Here is a 22,575-nt window from a genome sequence, read left to right as displayed (position 1 = left end):
GTAGGTAAGTACGTTTGTAAATCTATAAATTTTGTCTGAATTATTTGCATACTGTAACAGTATTTACTTAGTGACCTTAAGATTTGAAATGAAATACATTTTTTATATGAATGGGCTTGACATTTCTGTCTGGTAACAGGAAGCTTATAAAATAGGTCTTATAATATTTGAATTTCCTTCTTACCACCATTTGTGTAAAAAACCATAGACCATATCTTTGCGTTGGCTATATAATTAGATGTTTATATAGGATGTATATTCAAAACAGAATCTAGGTTTATTCCCAACTGTGACCAGTTGAACTGAAAATAATTTGATGCCAGTAACACAAAAATTTATCAAGACTACAAATAGTACTAAAAAGTGAAGTAAAGTCTTTTGAAACAATTCTTCACTATAGAAATCTAACAACCAGGATTTTCTTTGGAATACTAATGCGGCTGTTAGTCATTATAGAACGTGGGAGACACATTCAGAGACCTATTTTTAAATAACGGGCAAGAGGACTTACGTTTTCTGCTGTAATCAGTAAATACTGCAGTTCTACACACTGTATTGAAGTTTTTACTCTCCATCTCCACCTCCTTTTGCTTTCCCCTTTTCCCAAAACACAAAACAAAGAAATAGACAAAAGAAAAACACTATATAATAGTCTCTCCGTGTTCCCTCATTGCCCCCTTTGCTCGGTGACAAGCAGGACAGCAGAGAGAAGACTCTGAGTTGAAAAACTGAGAGGCTCAATTATTTATTTGGGCCAATCCATGGTTTACCCAAATCCAATGGTTTTAAGAGGAAAAATGTTCAATAAATATGTATAAAGAGACATATCTACAACTTCTAGGTACTTCGAGACTCGTTCATAAGATATTCTGAAACATGTCCCAACAGTGCTGCACAGGCCAACATTGGGTAACTCAATCTTCTCGCTCGCCCCTTAGGCAGAGATATTCACACATTAGAGAACCGAGGATGATGGCATTAGGCTGCTCCGCCCTCGCTGAGCAGAGTGCATTTGCAACACTTAGTATTTACAGTGCACACACGACAGATTTTCCTACCTAGTAAACACCTCAGCCTCAGTTCCTGCTAACATTTGACTCCATGTAGTGTAATAGAGGTTTTTAAACATTGCCTTGACCCAGTTTTGAGGTCCTGGCTAGGGACCAGTCATTTTCCCTTCTTGAGCAACCAATTAAGTTCGAACCGCCAACCACCTCCCACATCGGCTCTCACACTCTGGGTCACTCTACACCTGCACTGATTGCCCCAGGCCAGGGATCAGACCGTTGGGGACAGCCCCTAGGCCCTGGAGCCCCCTGAAATTATTCAGATTAGCCAATCCTAAACCTGCTTGCCCTGGCTTGCTCTTTCTTTCCCTCAGAAATCACAATACAGGCGCTTGCCCACAGTTCCCCTCTCTCCCTCTGCCTCCTGACTGAGCTGGTGCCCCCCGAGGGGCCTTGTGTGGTATGCTATGTGCTCCCCAGGGAACTGGGAGTACAACAGACTGTAACACCCTTTCTGGTTTCTTTCTCTTGAGCTGTTCTGACCTCACCATACCTAACCCAAGGCAATATGGTTAAAACGGAAGGGAGGGAGGGCAGGAGGAAGGGAGCAAAGAGAAAAGGAAGGAAGGAAAGGATTATTTTAATCACCACTTAAAAGTAACATGTTTCTTTTTGCTAAAATTCAACTCAAATCAACAATATTTGTGTGGAGTCTGAGCTCTTTATGAGAGGTTTGAAATGCAGCAACAGTTTACAGAACACGATAACCTACGTCTGTCACATATTGAGCACTTAACGAGTCAGGCCATGTGCTTATATCCCATTACACTCTCTCATGTCATTCTGCAAACAGATCAATAAGGTAAAACTACTATTATTTCTACATTAAATACAGGAATCTGAGGCGCAGAGAAACGTTAAAACATTGTCTAACGTGACAGAGCTAGCGAATGGCGGAGATGGGATTTGAACCCGGGTTTCTCTAAATCCAGAACCTAAGCTCTTAAGCACTAAGTGGTACTACCTTCAAGTAGCTGCCCATCCAACAAATGTTTATTGAGCGCCTATGATACGGCAGAGGTTGTACTACATGTTAGAAAGAAAGGCACCACACTGGCGCTCAGGGCGCTTACTTTCTAGCATCAAAGTGGTTCTTTTCTCCAGAAGAACCAGATGGCTTGATGGGTATTGGATGGATTTTATGCAGGGCACTACAGAAGTATAACCATTTCCTTGATTAAGCATCACATTATAGGGTACAAACAAATAGATTTCTACCACTACTATCCTTTGCCCCTCCCTACACACACACACACACACACACACACACACACACACTCCATTAAATTTGCTCTTTGGCTAGTTCTTCTTCTGCCCAAGGATGAAAAAAACATCAAGAAAATCCTATAACTTTTTTGTGACTACTTTCAAATACTAAAGAGTCCTCAGGTCACTTTTAGCCAAAAGAAATTTCTCTTTCAGTGTCTGAAATGTATAGTGCAGAGCAGTAATCAAACCCTGCACACCCTTTAAAGTTAAAACAGCCCCAGCTGCAGCCTGCTGCAGCCTGGAAGCCTGCGGTGAGGGAGGCAAGTGTGGTCGCTGGCACCTGCTTCAATTTCTCACCTTGCCCTTCTGCTCCGCCCCCTTGGGAGTTGGGGGACAGGTGAGAAGGGCTGTTCTCCAGGCTTGATGGATGTTTACACTCACAAGGTGCTACTGTGAGTTTCTCAGAAATTTAGACTCCCTCGCTGGAAGCCTCCCATTGCATGTCCCAGGGCAGAGGTGAGAACTATAATTCCACTGACCTCCTCCAAACCCCAACCCCAGCCTCGACACTCTGGTGGCCCACCCCACACAGACCTCTTGTTGAAATTCTACCAACAGCCCTCCAACCACTACCACTTGCAACCCCTTTGAAGACCTGATCTATTGATGTTTCCTTCTTCTGCATGGCCCTCAGAGGAAACGCCACCACCCCTGCCGTTGGTAGAAGGGCAATTTTCGCCCAACATAGCCCAATGCTTTCTCACCCTCAGAGCTCTTAGATGTGAGGAAGATACCAGCCCACCCAGCTCCCAACTCTCCAAGACAGAGTCTCATTTAACATTCTGTTTCAGAAACATAAAGAAGGATGCTCACCAGACTGAATAACACATCGCACAGCAAAAATTGTCTGTCCGTATAGGATCATTTTCTAATATTTTCCATTAGGGAAAATAGATTTGTCTTCTAATTCTGACTCTACTTCTAGAAATGCTTTGTGAACCTGAGTAAATCATTAGTCCTCAGAGTCTTCACTTAAAAATTATAAAAAATTCTAGAATTATTTTGGGGCCAGCCCACTGGCGTAGTGGTTAAGTTCGTGCACTCCACTTCAGTGGCCTAGGGTTCACAGGTTCAGATCCTGTACGGACCTATGCTCCGCTTATCAAGCCATGCTGTGACAGGCATCCCACATATAAAAGGTAGAGAAAGATGGGCACATATGTTGGCCCAGGGCCAATTTTCCTCAGCAAAAAGAGGAGGATTGGCAACAGATGTTAGCTCAGGGTTTCTTCACACACACACACAAAAAATTATAGAATTATTTAAAGGTTATTGAAAAACCTCTCCAAGAAAATATGGCTCTGGGACCAGCCCGGTGGCGTAGCAGTTAAGTTCATGCATTCTGCTTCAGTGGCCCGGGGTTCACCAGTTCAGATCCTGGGAGCGGACCTACTCACTACTTATCAAGCCATGCTGAGGTGGCGTCCCATATAGAAGAGCTACAATTCTACAACTATGATACACAACTATGTACTGGGGCTTTGGGGAGAAAAAAAGAGGAAGGTTGGCAACAGATGTTAGTGCAGGGCCAATCTTCCTCAAAAAAAGGAAAGAAACCTAAAGATTCTATAGTTTTAAACAAAAAAAGAAAAGAAAATATGGCACTGTCATTTGAGGCTCACATATATCAGTTTTCTTAGCCCAGAAAATAGGCAGAAGACTAAAAATTAGCCAGAGAGCAGCAGGAGAACTGCCTTAAATAAGCCTAAATTCCTGACATCACCCCCTACTTCTCTAGGAGGAATTTAAATCTCGATCTCAGAAGTAAGTCACGACCACTGTAGCCTCACCTTGTGCCCCAGTTCTGATCACTGAGCTGCTACGTTGTTCTCTTTGTCCAATTCTTTACCTCGTTAACCTAGCTAGTAGACAAGCTCACCCAGGACTATTCTCCTCCCAAAGAGAAGGACCCACTCTGAATTTAAGCCAAGCGTGAGGACCCTGGTTCTGGTTGGCAAACTTCTCTGAAGTGAGCACCTCTTGATTTATGAATACTCTCTGCTCCTGGAACCACGGCCTTCTCCTGCCTGCAGGGACTCCCCTATCTCAGGACGAGCTCCCTGTTAGCTGTTCCCTCACCCTGGGATGGTACAGAGGTCCACTGCCACTTCATCATAGCACCTACGCCACCCTAGGATCCTATAGTATGCAAAGTATCAACATAAATGCCAAATGGTACCAACTGGGCTAAAAGGATGAGTCTTTCCAAAATGTGTTGTTCACAGTGTTTCCTCCTTTATCCTCTTAAGTTTTAAAGAATAAATTTTCCTCCAGTGTTTTGCATGTCTGACATAGTGTAACTGCCTTATTTTGACTAAAATTAAAATTGCATCATTTTCCTCTCTGTCCTTAGAGCACAGGTTCCATAAACATAAAGTATGGAATTAATGTTATTTTAAGAAATTTGCAATGGGACAATCAACAAAAACAATTAAGTGCTATAACTCTAGTGCAGATGTTCACTAGAATCACTAGATTGGATTCACTAGAATCCAATATTTCTCAAAAGGTTTCCATGACATCAAACATTGTATGAAAATATTTGGCAGTGGCATCTCAAAATTCAAGTATGTTGTTCTTTTTTCAAGTACCAGTCAAGAATGGAAGAGTCTTCATGGAAAATCTGATTGAGAAGTTCTGGAACGCAAATCTTTAGCAGTTGGTCCTTTTTTGCTCTGTTGATGCCTCATCTGAGGCACTGATACATATGAGGCCACAGCTGAGGATTCTATAAGTTCTGGATCAATGTAATCTTCCCCAATGTTATAGACTGAATGTTTGTGTCCCCCCCCCCAAGCAAAATTCATATGTTGAAGCCCACCCTACTATGAATGTATTCGGAGTAAGGAAGTAATTAAGGTTAAAGGAGGTAATAAGAGTGAGGCCCTGATCTGATAGAATTAGTGTCCTTATAAAGGGACACCAGAAAGTGTGGAAGATGAAAAGCCACGTGAGGACATAATAAGAAGAAATAATGAGAAGGGATCCCAGAAGTTCCCAAGTGTATATAAAAATATTAATATCTTGCTTTCACACACTATTTATATATGTAGTCCTATTTATTCTTTGCCCATTTGTATTCAGGCAGACCTAGCACTATTAATCCCATTTTACAGATGAAATAGACTGTGGCTAGGCCACGATTAGACCTAGAGCTTCTGACTCCTTGCCCTATGTTTTTTCAACCCACCTTATGCCAGCTGACTCAGAGGAGCTTTAGAGATCTTCCCACCCCAAGTCAGCTCACAGTCAGTTCTCTGGGAAACCGAGCACTGGTTCAAGGATAAGACACTAGATTCAAAAGTTACCTCAACAGATAAGCAGAATTACCTACTATTGCTCAGAAGAACCCTTAGATACCAATAAATAAATTTGAAGAGGAAAAAAAATTAAAGCTGGATTGTGCTCATTTTCAATCATTTTAATTATTAATTTAGAGTGATAGTAATTTTCACCTTTTAAGAAAAGCTTCTTTGTATGCCACATTTAAGCTTTGACTATCTGTGGCACAAAGAAATAAATCTTGGCCTGGAACACACCATCTAGAGCTCCTCCTGGGAGAAAGAGCACAGCTACCACTCGAAGTTCAGTACGTCCGCCCCTCTGATTAATCTGGAGCAGTGGAGTGCTCAAAGAAACAGGTGCTATCTGGAGGATTAACGTTCCACATCCCATTGAGAAGCCCTGTTTACGAGCCTTGGTGTTATTTTTAAAATATCCGAGCTCTGAATGTCACTCCATTAATAAAGATTTCAGTAGCTTAGTAATTAGCACCAACGTGACCTTACCATTAGAACAACATATACTTTTAGGCTCATCTTGCTGTTGTGCAAATCAGTGAAGAAAAACTTCAAAAATTGAACAAATGTTAGATTGTTTAGCATAACTGATTTGGGACTCATATTCAAAATATTTATTTTATCCATCCATAATGTCTTAAAATGTGTCTCTTTCCTAATAGGGAGATAAAAACAGAGAGTGTAGGCCTCTTGATATCAGCAGTTACAACATTCTCTCCTTTGGATCTAGTTTGCATTGTACTGGAAGATGGAGCCTGTCTCTGAGTACTCATGCCTCTCCAGATTGGCTGTCAAAAGCCCTTTAGCCTGAATCTTCGCCTTATTTGGCCCTCAAAAGAGCCAGTCTCTCCTAATTGGTCCTCAAGTGGTTTTCAAATTCAGAAAGAATGGAATATTTGTCTGATATAGAACATAAATTTATTCAAGTTAAAATAGTATTTTCTTTGTAGTAATTTTTGTGTGCATCCATAGAAAAGGGAGATTTTAAAATCAGAATCATCAAAAATTAATGGATAGCATTTTAAAAATAATTTTGAGGAATCATAAATAACCTAAATATCCAGCAATAGGAGGTCGGGATGGATAGATAGATAGATAGATAGATAGATAGATAGATAGATAGATAGACAGATAGATAGACAGATAGATAGATAGATTGATTGATTTCCATTTAATAAAGTATTCTGCATCTAATATAAATGATACTGAAGCTTCTGGTGCCACATAGCAGAATAGTCACATAGACGTTTATCTCCCCTTCCTCCAAAATTCCTACAAAAATGACAGTCGAGAAATACAGAAGGTAGCAAGCACATAGCAGCACTAAAGAGGGGAGAGAGAGAGAGCCATCAGCAGACCAAAGATTTATGAAAACCTCTAGAAGATGGCAAGTAGATGAATCATACCGTCAGATAAAATAAAAGCAAAGAAGCAAATGTCCCAGCACTGAAGACACCTGGCTTCAAATTGAAAGAAATGAATGCTGAGCAGAATGAATGAGAAAGACCAATACCTAGAAGTATCCCTATGAAATTTTGTAACACACCAAAGATAAAGAGAATATCCTAGAAGCTTCCAGGGAAGGGCTGTGGAAGATCCTTGATGTCTGATGCATTCATTAGTTGAGTTCTTATAGCCATGAGATTGCATAGGGAAGCAGAGTCATGCCTCAAAAATATTCATTCATGGACTGGCCACTTGCAAAATTAGTCTTGACTCAAATACCCAACCCCACATCACACTAACATCTGTCTTGACCCATCACTTCACAGTCTATTTTGGTCAATCTCTTACTGAATTTTTAATAAGTATATGATTAAAATAAATAAACTGTGGGCCAGCCCAGTGGTGTAGTGGTTAAGTTCACATGCTCCGCTTTGGTGGCCCAGGGTTCACAGGTTCAAATCCTGGGCACAGACCAATGCACCACTCATCAAGCCATGCTGTGGCAGCATCCCACATACAAAGTGGAGGAAGATTGGTACAGATGTTAGCTCAGGGCCAATCTTCCTCAGCAAAAAGAGAAGGATTGGCAAGAGATGTTAGCTCAGGGCCAGTCTTCCTCAACAAAAAAAAAATTAATTAATTAAATGTATGATAAATATATAGCATAAATTGATTTTAAAGTAAAATTGTAAATCTTGAAAAGATGTTAGATTTCATAGAGTTAACAAAAAGTGTTGGTGACTTCTTGAGTTACCAACAAAGCTACTGCTAAATGAGGATTACCAGAGTTAGATCAGTTAAGAAGGAATGAGAAGAAACTCAACTAGGAAGATGACAAGAAAAGGTCTCCAAAGGAGAATCAATTAAAATCAAAGGATTTAAGACAGGCCCTTTCAGAGAAGTTTTCAAATATTTTTGCGGAAATTACTAGCATTATGATTCTGCAGGAAAGTGAAATATGAACTTAGACGATGTCATATCATGCTTCCATTTATTTTTGTCAGAAAACAGTAACCCAAAACAATCTAATTTAAATAGACTTATATTAAGTGGACTTTTCTGGTGCTAATTTTCCTAGGAAACAGGAGACTTCCTGTAGATACAAAAGAACCAAAAACATAACAGTGTTAGTCTTTTTGTTAGCAACAATAAATGCTGAAAATAGTGAAACAACATCTACAAAATTCTGAGATAAAATGACTTTATATCAACAATTCTATTTATAATCAAACTACTAATCAAATATGAAAGCAAAAGAGTGACCTGCAAGGACTCTAAAGGTTTACCTTCTGTGTACTCTTCTGGAAAAATTACTCCAGCATCATTTTAAAGAAAGAAAGGAAGGAAGGAAGAAAAAGAAGCCAAGAAAATGGAATGGAAGGCATGAGGAGATTTCTGCTTTGAGTAATGAAAGACTAAGTAATTTAACCAAATCTAACCACACTCTGGGAAGAAAATTCACAAAAGCTTGATAAAATATATTATTAAAAACCTTCTTAAATGCATCAAAGATATATCAAGATAATGAGGACTTATAGGACAGAAATCCAAGGCTTGGAAAAGTTTGCTCTGTGAGCATTTGCTGATCTGGAAGAGGTAGCTGATATGTGCTCTTAATAGTCTCTTAGAGCTTAGGGGAAAACGTCAGAGTTCAGGGCCCACCCAATACAGGAAACTGGAAGCCCGACAGGTAAAACGAAAATAAACCAACCCTTGTCCAGACTGCAGCCCCACTTTTTAAAATCTCAGTCGCCCCTAAAATCTCAGGCTGTGAGCGTGCAGTAAGGAGACCCTGGGTTTTATACCCCTCTTTGGAGGCAGAGAATATCATCCTAAGCCTCAAATTATTCCAAGAAATCTTTTTTCAAATCCGATGTCCAGAACACACCAAAATACGAAGAAAAAAGATACCATGAGCAAGAACCAGCAGTGATAAAAATAATCAAAAGAGTCACAGGCATTATCAGACCCTGTAAAACTGCTTACCATTTTCAAGAGAACAGTAAGCTGGAAAAATTTCAGCAGGGAATTGACAACTATAAAAACGACTTAGCAGATTTGAAAAAGAAAGAAATTGAAATTCTAGAACTGAAAAATTCATAAATTAAGAATTCAATGGGAATTTAACAACATATTGGGCAGTTGAAGATAGAGTTAGTGAACAGAAAACAGGTCAGAAGACATTCACCAGAATGCAGCATACAAGCAGCAAAAAGGTGAAAAACACCACAGAAAAGAATGTAACAGATAGAGAATTCCTCAAGAAAGTAAGTTCTGGCATCTGGAAGAAGAAGAGAGAATGGACACCGGCAATGTTTGTGGAGATTTGGGCTTAGAATTTTCCAAAACTGATAAAAAAAACCATCCATCTTCAGATTTAGGAATCCCAATAAATTCCAAGCAGAACAAATAAAAGGAAATCCGTACCTAAACAGATTATAGTGAATCTGGATAAAACCAAAGAAAAATTTCAGTGCAGCCGGAGCAACTTGCCTTCAGGGAAATAACACTAGACTGACAGGTGACTTACCACCAGCAACAAGGGAAGTCAGAAAGAAACTGCCAACCTAGAATTCGTAAGCAACAAAAATACAGTCATTTTCAGATGAATAAAAAATTGGAAGAGTTCACCACTAGGAGACCTGCACTCAAAGGAATTTGCAAAGATGTTTTCCAGAGAAAAGGAAAATGACCGCTGGAAAAGATCAAGGGGTCAAAAACACAAAAAGAATAAAGAGCAAAGAAAGTTGCAAACATATGAGTAAATCTTAATACACATGGACTCATAAAAAATAATAATATGTAGATTGAGAACAATGTAAATGGAGTCAAGTGTTCTAACCAGGAGGACAGTAAAATTATCCACTAATATTAGACATTGATAAGTCAATGATACATTTTGTAATTTCTAGGATGAACACTAAAAGAATAGAGAAAGAGTGTAACACAAGTAAAAGATAGGGAGAAAAAATTAATGATTAAAAAAATCAATTGGAAGTCAACAAGATCAGAAGTTGTGAGTCCGCAGAACTTGAGGATATTTGCCTCTGGTTCTCTCTTAAGGATCTGGGGCCACCATGGTTTTCAGCTATCAGAGTTGATACGAAACCAATTTGCAGGGGAAAGCAAGCAGTCAAAGAATCTCTGTTCACTTTGTTAAATACATAGGTGCTATGATGATACGGGGAATGTCCCAGTTATTCATGAATCATTTCAACAAACTTGCTAGGATAGGCATATCACATTCAAGATAGTCATTTCTTATCTCCCGCAAAAAAACAGCAGATATGGAGACTCCTTAGGAGACCCTGGCAATACTGCTTCTGATTTTAATTCCTCAGAAAGTAGAGATGGGACATATGAGGTAAGAGCAGCTGCAAATTAGGTTATTCCTGAAGAGATTAAAGATTTATTGACAGAGTGACTTGAAGAGGCAAAATACAGAAGGTCTGGTGGCAGGATTCTTCACCAGAGTGCTTTGTTACGTTCACAGAAGAATCAAGGAAGTTAAAGATAACCAGCAAATGAAATCATGGATTCAGACTCTGATCTGAGCATCTTCCAACAGGCTGGTGACATAACAGATGAACTGACTCCTGTAAGGTGACTCAGATGTTGTCTATTCTGCAATATTTATTCTGAGTTTTTCTTTGTGATCATAATCAAAGATCTCAATTAATCTTTCACCACCAATTTATGTTGACTACAGGAGTACTTGCTTCTGTCATCAAAATCTCCTTGAAATTTATGTTTGTTTTTGTGTGTGTCAATATTCTGCAATTTCAACTCTATTTCCAGTCTATGTGAGATGGCCTTTAAAATTTCAGTGCCTCTTGTTCTGAAAGCAAAGTAGAAGAAACTAAAAGTGACTGAGTAATGGTAAAATACTTATACTTTCCATCTTCCAAATTATCAGTTGAAAGCATAGTAGAGGAACCACAGCGGAAAGTCTTTGACAAGAAACAATACAAAAAACATACACTATTATTTTTAATGTAGCTAGCTTCTCAGAAAAAATATTTCTAAAACAACATTTTCTTTGTACCCTTCTAAGAGAGTGATTTTTTTTTAGAAAGTCATTCTATGTATTATAAATATCTTTTATCTTTTCTGACTGATTTTTTACCAGAAATGGAGAAGAAAGAGCAAATTTGTGAGTCACTATTTTAATAGAATGATTATTTGTCAGAGTGAGGTTTTGGGTCTGATTATAGTTTTGGCACATGTAGGCCAAATTGAAGCCCCTTTTATGAAGAGACAGATGTGTAAAACTTGAACACAATTTTAGAACAACAAAGTATACATTGCCAACAGTTAACCTTGACAAGTTAAATAGATAAAACCCTAATTTACTAATTTGATACTATTTAGATATAAACAGGTATTTACTCCTTTGCCTGGCATCTATATACGTTTAGAAAATGTGACCCAAATAAAAATGGTTCAGGGCTGAGTGATTATAAAATGTCACTTTGAATGAGCAAGGAACATGAGTACAGAAGTCTAGCAGTGTAACAATGGTTTTAAGAGCTTATTTGTAAAAGCTAAAGCCTGAGTTCTTTTGGGAATTTCCAAGAGACTATTAACTCTCTTTTAATAGTTAATAGTGATCCCCAGGCATAATTATTTACATTTCAATGAAAAGAATTTATTAATATTATAGACTCTTCTCTAGAAGCTTTGAAATGTAAATTTCTGTAAATTCATAAGAGAAAATTCTTTGTAATTTTAGCATTAAAAGAAGTTGTTTTTTGTTCCTTTGTCCTTGAGGGTGTTAAAAAGTCCTTCTAAGTTCTAGCATTGAATAAGAAGAATCTGAGGAACTGCAACTTTTTTGTTTTTAAAAGTAATTGACAAAACTCATTTGTGCCTGAAAACTTCTTTTTATTTCAAATTCTATTTGTGCTTTATATACCACCTTAGATGTTGAGTTTTATTAAGATACTTGGTGTTTGGCTAGTTATTTCCAGACAGATCATATCCTAGATTTTTAGATTTGTTAAATATGGAAAAGATTTCAGTAATCAGTTGCAATTATTTGTAAATTCTTAAGTTAGAATCTGTTTGCATTTATGATTTTTAAAATAATATTTAATATTTTGTAGCCTACTTAAGTTTAATAGAAATCATTGCTTTAAATCTAAGAAAAAAGTGATAATTCAAGCAACATACATCTAAAATATGAATAATTTCATATAAGGTGAAAAGGTTTTTCTTTTTTACTTTTTCATTTGAAAATATTAATATTGTTTGGCTCTATTTAAATTTACTTTGATATACTTTGTATTTATATTAATTTTATTTTATATAAAATTTTATAATAAAATAATTAGCACCTATAAATAAAAGTCAAAAAAGAGGGAAAAAGGGAATACAGAACAAGTAGAACAAATGGAAAGTACCTAAGACACTAGATTTAAAATCAATACATCAGTAATTACATTTAGCATAAATGGGCTAAATGCTCCAATTAAAAGGTAAAAAGTACCAGATCAGAGATATATATAAAAGATATATAAAAGAATTATTTAAAACATACAGCATAAGGTTGAAAGTAGTAGAATGAAAAAAGATACACTATGAAAACAAAAAGTTAGATTAATACCAGACAAAAAGGCTTGAAGACAAAAAGCATTACTAGTCATAAATATGGTCACTCACATTTTAAAAGGTTCAACCCACCAGGAAGAGAGAGCAATATTAAATTTAACATGAACTAATAACATAATTCTAACTCTAACAACATAAACTCTAAGTATAAAAAGCAAAAGTTTAAAGAATGATAAAGACAAATAGACAAATTCAATAATAACCCCAAAGCACTTCAGCAATAAACCAGATCAAGCAGTTTATTTTACAGATTGAAAAACCAAGAAATATAGAACTGAAGAGGATTGTCCAGGGTCACACTCAAGTTGGTAGAAAAGCTAGAACTAGAATGAATAGTGACCAAAATTTCTGAACTATGACTCACAACATATGATCTGACTAGGTTCGGGCATCACTTTCAGGAGAAGGAGGTCACCTGAAAAACAGAGTTTGAAGGTTAGAAAAAAAAACCTGGCATCAACAGAACATTTGGGTAATTTACAGCATTAATGGGACACAATACTTAAAACTGGGACTATTCGAAATATATTGCTGTAAAGCACAGAAAACTTTCTTTGGTGTAACCTCTCCCACTATTTTTTTGCTTTTTCAAAAAAACATTGAGCCTGAATAATGTTTTGCACATGATTCTCTCATCCTTCCTCCTCCAGTTAGAATATAAAGTACCAGAAGGCAGGTAATCTAGCTAATTAGCTTGATCATCTCCCTTCAAGCATCTTCCATAGACATTCACTTAATATTGTTGATTTTGCTTCTGTATACAGGCACAGAGAGCTGAAAGCAGGAAGAATCTAAGAAAAAGTAGAACAATGAGTATTTCCTTTCATGATGATGCCAACTTTCCTACAAAATGTCTCATGAGGATTATTTTAGATTATGCATTTGAAAGGCAGATAAATCTTTTTGGGAGAAGCTATGAGTATCACCTCAGGCCTTGATATCTCCTTGAGTCCTCCGGAAAGAAGCTCTAAGCACATCCACAGGCTGTGTTGGGATTGGCCATTAGTAGGATGTGTTGTCTGTCTTTTACACTCTCTGCCAATGATCCTCCCCACCAAGGATAACTGAGGGGGAGGGTGGGCCTAAATCTATCAGGCGGCCGCCCAGCACACAACAGTCCTCAGCAGCACGGCCCACCCACACGCAGCTTGCCATCAACACTGTCCAGCCAGCACACACCCTCATTTGGCTCTTGTTAGCGTGCTGGTAGAACCACAATGGCCATGATTTATTCAAGCTGAGCCCAAACATTTCATGAAATTTAAAAAAAAATGGGCCTGGTTAAAAGGAAAGAAGAAAGGATAGACTTGGATGAGACTCCTTCCAATTTAAATTCTGACTGGACTTTCATTGATCTCAAGTGGAAACATTAAGAGAACGAGAAAGAGGAGTGGGGAAAGGAAGCCTGAGACAAAGCAAGGCAAATTGGAAAAGAACTCTGCAACTTGGATTGTCCAAAGAGGATTAGCTTAATTATTTCCATGGGCAACAACTGCATTCTGTATATATTGGTTGACTTTACTGCTAATTAGACTAAATGACCTTAAACATTTCTATACAATCAGTTACATTCTATAGAGCATTTATTTTCAGTGGTATTTTGATAGCATTTCAGCTCTTAGATGCTAGAAGAGATTTTCTTTTGATATTTAAAGCATACAAGGGGAATACTACACTTAAACATCTGTAGGGGAAAGGATAAATGAAGAAAATCAGATATAAATTATTATCTAAACTTCTTCCAATTCTGTAATCCTATATTCTGCCTCTATACATTTCTTTATGGCTATATGTGGACTTTAAATTCAACTTTGATAAATATGTTTGAAGAAGATCAAAGTCTGTGCTGTTCCAGAAAAAAATCATTTGAACAAATGAAGTTACAAGGAAACTAATAATTAATAAACTGGTAATTAAGAGAACCTAATATATGGAGAATATTTCTAGTAATTAGACCTGGGCTCCTGAAATGGGCTGAAATGCAACAGGCTACCGAGCAGCCCATCACTGGAAACTCTGGGCTAGAAGGTAGGTGATCAAGAAGCTGCTAAGGGGATTCCTGCACTGGAGAGGAGGTTGGCCTAGGTGATTCCACAGGTCCCTTCCAGACATGACATTTGTATCCTGCACTGGCATTTATAGTCAAGGTAACATGGAAGTTAAGATGAAATGTGGCCCAAATGTTGGGGGGATGTGGCCCTTGAACAAGAAATACTCTACGTCTGACTTCCTTTGTATGGAGTCCTCGGTGGTGGTAGGACTTGCTCTTGTGATTGGGTATATCTGTGGAGCCTGAGACACAGGCCCCTTTCTGCTGCTTACAAGTAGGCTGTTAAATGCAAAGAGCACTGTGCACAGACCTGCATGCCTCCCCCTTCTTTCTGCTCCAGAGCTGACCTACAAACTCCGTGGATGGAGGACCTCCAAACATGAGCTCCCTCTCCAAGAGGCTCCATGCAGATGCCGGAATGGATCTTATCACTGTTGCTTGGGGTAACTACATTGTACTTCAAGTGTCCCACCTGGTGCTCTACAACTGACTTCTTCGGGTTAATTTGGAGAGTGGAGATGCCAGGAGAGATGAAACCAGTACAGTTGCAGTCTCAACATGGAACACCATGAGAAAACTGTCCTGGGATGGAACATGCTGAGGGAGGCAGCCAAAGCTGTCACATAGAATTGCTTGTTTATGCACTACAGAGGGACTCCATATTCCAGAGGCAACATTCACATCACAGACAGCTCTACCATTGTGAACTATCGTCAGATTTTTATTATAACTTTATTGACTCCCAAAATGGGCAATTTGTCTATTTATTATGACAATTCTCTGGCAGATAGCAGTACTGTATCTTGTTTTAACAAAATCAGTATATTGCAACCATCCCCTGACAAAGGACAGACAAGTTTGGTCATGAAAAGGCCTTGCTGGGTAAATATCTAAAATAACTTGTGTTTTCACACAAGGAATTACATTTCTGACTGGAAAACTGAGAGGTAAGTATCTGAAAATGTGAGCAAAACAGTCCTCTACTGGTCTTAGTGCACAGGTTAAATGTGGTGCTATATAGTGCAATTCATATCATCTGCTATTTATTTACTGTATCAGAATAGTATTCCTGAGTTCTTAACTTAAATCTACAAATACTTTCATGATGACGTAAATCACTGTGTAACAACAAATATTCCTTTCCCATTAATAATATACAAAGTAAATATTACTTAGACATAAATTAGAGATTACTATATAATCATTCACTTAATATGGCAATTGATTATTTTTTGTTATGGAAATTCTGGCAGTACTAAAATTAACTGCCTTTAAAACATTGCAGCCTCCTGCTACATAGGTATTATTTAATGCTATATAAAAAATGTGCAGGAACCAAAATTCCATCACTAGTGCCCTTGAAAGAATCAAAAGAAATAAGGAATTCTTTGAAGAAACATGAAGCAAGGCTGTTTACTAAAATTATATCATTGATGTTGAACCAGTTGCAGAATTTCTTGACTCTGACACCATCCTCCAACATTGAATTACCAGAAAAAAGAGGAAGAAGATTTAATTCACCTGTACATCTCACTATGAGCCCAGGTATGATCTAAAACTAAGTTGCAAAGCAATTTATTCCTATATTGGGTATACGATATTGTCTTTAAAAGAAAGGCTTATGATAACGAAGAATATCATGGCCTTTTCATTATTCTAGATATTTGCTACTCAAAGTGTAGTCCATGGACTAGCAACATGACTGTTACCTGGGAGATTGTTAGAATTGCAGAATCTCAGGCCCCACCAGACCTACTGAATTAGAATCTGCAGTTTAACATAATCTCCAGGTGATTTGAATTCACACTACAGTTTGACAAAAGCTGTTCCAGATGAAATACATAATTTGAAAATTATGATAAACGTGAATTACTGCAACTTTGTAAAAATTTACAATTTAAGAAATATGACGTTGTGGCAATATCGATAAAGTTGTTTTTGAAAAATCACATATCTTTCATTATAATATTACATTTCCCTGGTGATTTAGTAATATTGTGCATCTTCTCATGCTCAACATCACTAATCATCAGGGAAATGCAAATCAAAACCACAGTGAGATATCACCTCACACCTGTCAGGATGGCTATTGTCAAAAAAACAAAAAATAATAAACAATTGCGAGGATGTTGAGAAATTGGAACCCTTGTACACTGTTAGTGGGAATGTAAAATGGTGTAGCTGCTATGAAAAACAGTATGGAGATTATTTTATTTATTTTTGTGTGTGTGTGAGGAAGATCAGCCCTGAGCTAACATCCATGCCAATCCTCCTCTTTTTGCTGAGGAAGACCACCTCTGAGCTAACATCTGTTGCCAATCCTCCTCCTTTTTTTCCCCAAAGCCCCAGTAGATAGTTGTACATCATAGTTGCACATCCTTCTAGTTGCTGTATGTGGGACGCTGCCTCAGCATGGCCAGAGAAGTGGTGCGTCGGTGCGCGCCCGGGATCCGAACCCGGGCCACCAGTAGCAGAGCGTGCGCACTTAACCGCTAAGCCTCGGGGCCGGCCCCTGGAGATTCTTTAAGAAATTAAAAATAGAACTACCATATGAGCCAGAAATCCCATTTCCGAGTATTTATCCCCCACCAAAATTGAAATCTGGATCTAGAAAAAATATTTGCACTTTCATGTTCATTGCAGCATTATTCACAATAGCCAAGATGTGGAAACAACCTAAATGCCCATCCATAGATGAATGGATAAAGAAAATGTGGTATATGCCTACACAGGAATATTATTCAGCCTTAAAAAAGAAGGAAATCCTGCCATTTGAGACAACATGGACGAACCTTGAGGACATTATGCTAAGCGAGATAAGCCAGTCACAGAAGGACAAGTACTGCATGATCCCCCTATATGAGGTATCAAAACGAATCAGATACATAAGAGCAGAGTGTAGACTGCTGGTTGCCAGGGACCGAGGGGAGAGAAGTAGGGAGTTGCTACTCCACAGGTGGGTATAAAGTTTCAGTTATGCAAGATGATTAAGTTCTAGAGATCTGCTGTACAACATTATGCCTATCATGAACAATACTGTATTGTACATTTAAAAATTTGTAAAGAGGGTAGATCTCATGTTAAATGTTCTTACCACAATTAAAAAAAAATTTCATAACAACATGTATAGTATGGTCACACGTTTCTTTAAAAGTTGTTATGCACAGAAGAATAAATATATCAGAAATCATATATATATACACATATATATGTGTATAAATATATATACACACACTTTCAGTAATAATTTACCAGACACATATCCAAATACTTTTATAGCTCCCAGGACATATTTAACTTTTCCAATATTAGCCACCAGTGGAGAAAATATCTCTTAAAATTAAAATGTATAAACTCCTTAAGGCCTAACATGCCTTAAGGAGATGTCACACAAGTCTGGGAACCATTTCTATAGAAAAGGAGATACTTGAGAAAGTACTTATCAATTTGTCATAAGTAATTTAATTTCCATGAAAGCAAGATGTGTATTTTGAAACAAATTTTTATATTCCAGTGGTTATTTTTCTAAAGTTCAATTAAAAAATCAAAACAATAACTATTTTATGTTTCATAATTCAATTTGCATAATTCTTAAAGAAGAGCTTTATGTTTGTCTATAATTGAGGAAGATGCACTTCTCTCTCATTTGCACAAAAGCACCAAAAGGGCCAGAGGCAGCTTGGAAGGAGCAGGGTACACCAGAGACAGCGTGCAGAAGGGTACGAGCCAGCACCGAGGCCTCAGGCTAATATCTGACTCCATACCTACCAGGTGACAGGTCCATGCCCTCCCTCTGTGCCTTAGTTTCCTCATCTGCAATGTGGGGCTGATGCAGTTTAAGTAATTATTACATATAAAGCATTTAGTGCCTGGCATGTAGCAAGTGATCAATAAATATTAGCTATTGCTGCTATTATTATCTTTAGGGCAATTTAAAGTGTATATCACAGTTCTTAAACTCCAATAAGCATGCAATATTTTGTATCTGTTACTATTACTAGAATTATCCCATTCTAGGAAACTGAAGGGAAATGAGAAGAGGAAAACAGCCTTCTCACTGAACCTTTGATGTGAGCGTGGCATGCCACTGATCCCAATTTTGAAAGGATAGGTTTTTTCACTCATCTCAGAGTCAGGAATTCATTATGAATACTGTAGCTTTTCTTCTTAATACCCATCTTGCCTCTGCTTTTAGAAAAATCTAGTCCACACATAATTATTCCATTCATTAAAATGCTAAATGCTTAAGATACAGTAGTGAATAATACCTAATTCCTGACCTAAAGAATCTCCCATTAGCAGAGGTAATTATTAGTGTGGATACTGGCACAGTGGCTAAATCATCAGCAGCTTTTCTAACCACCACTGCAGGCTTTAAATTCCAGAAACAGAGTGATTGAATAGAAAAAGACGAGCTCCAGGAAGAATCCCAAGGGCAGGACTCGCTACCTTAATTAGTTGATCCTTATCCTATGGTTGGCCTTTCTCTGGTACCATAACTTGCACAAATGATATTTTTAGGAAAGAAAACTCAGATCTTGATCAACAGACGTGGTATTCTGGTGTTTTATTAGGTCTGGAGGGACTATTAGGACTGACAATGATTTCCGGAGGTTTAATCTAGCAGAAACATTGCTGCACTAACTATATTATCATATTAAAGTAACGTGTACTATTTTCCCACTGAATGAGCCTGCACATGCCTACAGCCACACTCCAGGAGCCCAAAGTCCATGTCATCACTACAGAGCCAGAGTAAAAAATCTTAGCTAATGAGCTGTCTTCACACCCCAGACAGAGTGGCCCGAGGGCTTTAAGAAGCTTCCCAGACCTCATTTGCCTGGACTAGTTAAACAAAGCAGCTGCTAGGGTGTCACAGTACCATAACTAGTGAATAACCACACAGAGACGCGGACTCGGGATCCTTCAGGGGCAGACAGCTCCTTGCACCCAGACCCCACACATCTCTGATATGTTCCCAGAGCAGCGCTGTGGGTATCCATGACCATCCATCCCCGGGGCTGGTGTCTGCCTCAGTGGCATCAGCCAGGCTGCTCCCAAAGTCCCTCGGCAAGCATCTCAATACCACTTCAGTGCACCGATTGTCATTCTTTGTCTGACTAAGCCTCATGTGCTTTTGGATTTTACTTTAAATTTTTTTTCAATGGTTGAAATAATAACATTCTGACTGCTTCATTGGTTCTACTCCCAACAGTGGTCTAACTTAATTCGTTCCATCACTAGGCTTTTATTTCATTCTCCTCACTCACCTATTATTTTCTTTGATTCTCTTAGCTCATCTTTTGGGTCAGCAGGAATGTCAGGGGCAAAAGAAGCTGACTTGAAGGAGTGGGATGGTGGCCATAGACGAGCAGTGATGAACAAGACACAAGCTCAGAACGTGTCATGGACTGAATGTTTGTGCCTCAAATTCATGTGTTGAAGCCCCAGCCGCAGTGTGATGGTATTTGGAGATGAGCCTTAGGAGGGAATTGGGATTGGAAGAGGCTGTGAGGGTGGGGCCTTCATGATGTGATTAGTGCTCTTATAAAAAGAAACACCAAAGAACGAACTTACTCCCTCTCTTTCTCTTTCTGCGTGTGTGTGTGTGTGTGTGCATGTGCGTGCATACACAAGAAAAGACCACGTGAGCACACAGAGAGGAGGCTGCCATCTGAAAGCCAGGAAGAGAGTCCTCACCAGGAACTGAACTGGCCATCACCTTGATCTTGGACTTCCCAGCCTCCAGAATTGTGAGAAATAAATTCCTTTGTTTAAGCCACTCAGTCTATAGCATTTCGTTACGGCAGCCCGAGCTGACTATCACCATGGAAAAGACTCAATGCTATTGATCTGAGTATCGTTGAAAATCTTTAACATTCTGGGTCCTCCACTAGCACTGGAGCACATCAGGAATTATTTTATTTGCTCATTTATTTATATGTAAAGGCTTACAGAATTATGAAATCTAAACTATATTTAGAAATATCTATAATTGACACTCATTAAAAGACTACCTTATATCAAAACAAATTCTCTTAGAAATTTTAAGTTGTGCAGTCATCATAGATTTAAGTATAAGAATGTTTCATGATGCACTAGGAGATTAACCATAAGAATCCAATGCACCAAAAGTTCAAATGTAATATCAATTTAACTAACACAAATGATTTTCAATCATTTAACAAATTAAATGAAATTCCTTCTCTGTGGGCATGGTGCTAGGTGCTGTCTGTGCAAGGGTGTGTGGGGAGGAGTAAGAAATCGGGTAATGAGTATGGCAGGGCCCCCCCTTAATGGGCCTGATCCCTGACAGCCAAAACCCCTAAAATACCCACCTGAGTAAGCTTCTGCAGTAATTAACTTGCCTGTGTCTATTATAGACATATTCAAATTTTCAAATTCTCATTCCTATGCTGTTATTGTGACTTCAAATCCCCAGTATGAAATATTTGGCCTTATTCCCAAAGTGAGCATTTTTCCGAGTGTGGAGATAGGAATTAATTTGATTTTCAGAGTTAATACAGCCTAGTAATGTGTCTATGCAAAAAAGAAGGGAAAAAAGCCTGAGCTCAAAAGTTTTTCACTTTGATACAAAAACAGACTATTCAAAAGCTAACAGGCTGCATTCAAGGCTCTCCGATGGACATAATGAGACACCGTCTGCTTGTCACTCATTCACAGAGTTTTCTGTGGCTGGAGAAGAATGATGAAACACCCATCCAGAGCTAGCTGTACCGTCTATTTTCCTGTAGTGTGTGATACAAATGCACACATTTCTTTTAGAAACTAAGCAGAATCTCTTTATTAAAAGAAATACACTTTTTGAATTTATATAATCTCTTAATAACATATTCTGGAAGGGAGAATGTATTTTCTCCTTCAAAGAATATTTGAGTTGAGAGTTTATCCACACCTGTTTCACATTTATTTAAAAAAAAAAAGGTAAACTTCAGTGTCACCTCCATCCGTGCCTGGAGGAGAATAAAATGAAAGTGGACTAACAGCAGCTAAATGGGTGGATGGAGAGAAACACTTCCCCCACCAGGAAAGGAGTGAACTAGTGTCTATGGGATCAAAAGTGGATTTTGGAGACATTAATATTATATTAGTCACGGCTAATCTCCCATTGTGAAATATCTTCTTAAGATTTTTCATGCCCTAAAAGTATACAGGGGAATATTATATCAAAAAAAAGAAAAAAAGACTGATTTCAGAAGAATTCAAAACTCAAGTGTGGGACATAAACTTTTATTTACCTATAAAAGGCAGGAAGTAAGGTTGGAAATGGCTTTACTCCTCGAGAACTCTCTCCTCACACGTAGAACGGTATCCAGGGCCTGCAGCAGCTCTCAGATACTGTATTGTTAAAGTAGTTTGTTCTCACATGAGATAACATCAAAAAACATGTCATGGGCAGGTATAAAGATCATACACTGCTCATAAAAAGGAAACACTGAGAATCACAGCTAAGAGGTTTATAAATAAACCAGATACATAATATTACTTCAGCATTATTTATAACAAATGTTATTAAAAATGATGATTTTTTTTAGAGGCAGAAAGTTGCTCTCAGAAGAGCACAAGTCATCGACAGTTCCTTGGGAAGATGAGAGGAGTGAACTGCAGAGCGCAGGGAGAGAGAATGATTTGAGATAGAAGGAGGGGCCTCCTCAGTAGTAACAAGAGAAAGGAGCAGAACAGACCAGTGCCCTCTCTTATCCACTGTACAACCTTTAGTCAGCTTCCAGGGCTCAATTCGAGTCCCCTCCACCTGGAAACCTGCCCTGATGTTCCCGGTCATATTCACCCACTCCTCCCCTATCATCTGGTT

General features: G+C 38.3%; 1 pseudogene; it reads left to right on the top strand.

Moving 5' to 3' along the window:
• The first annotated feature begins 9,273 nt into the window (after nucleotides 1-9,273).
• On the top strand, nucleotides 9,274-10,934 carry LOC131405264 (general transcription factor IIH subunit 3-like; annotated as a pseudogene).
• Nucleotides 10,935-22,575: the final 11,641 nt, after the last annotated feature.

This window comes from Diceros bicornis, chromosome 5, assembly GCF_020826845.1.
Source record: "Diceros bicornis minor isolate mBicDic1 chromosome 5, mDicBic1.mat.cur, whole genome shotgun sequence".
Classification (NCBI taxonomy): Eukaryota; Metazoa; Chordata; class Mammalia; order Perissodactyla; family Rhinocerotidae; genus Diceros; species Diceros bicornis.
This window is presented reverse-complemented; position numbering and strand designations above follow the sequence as displayed.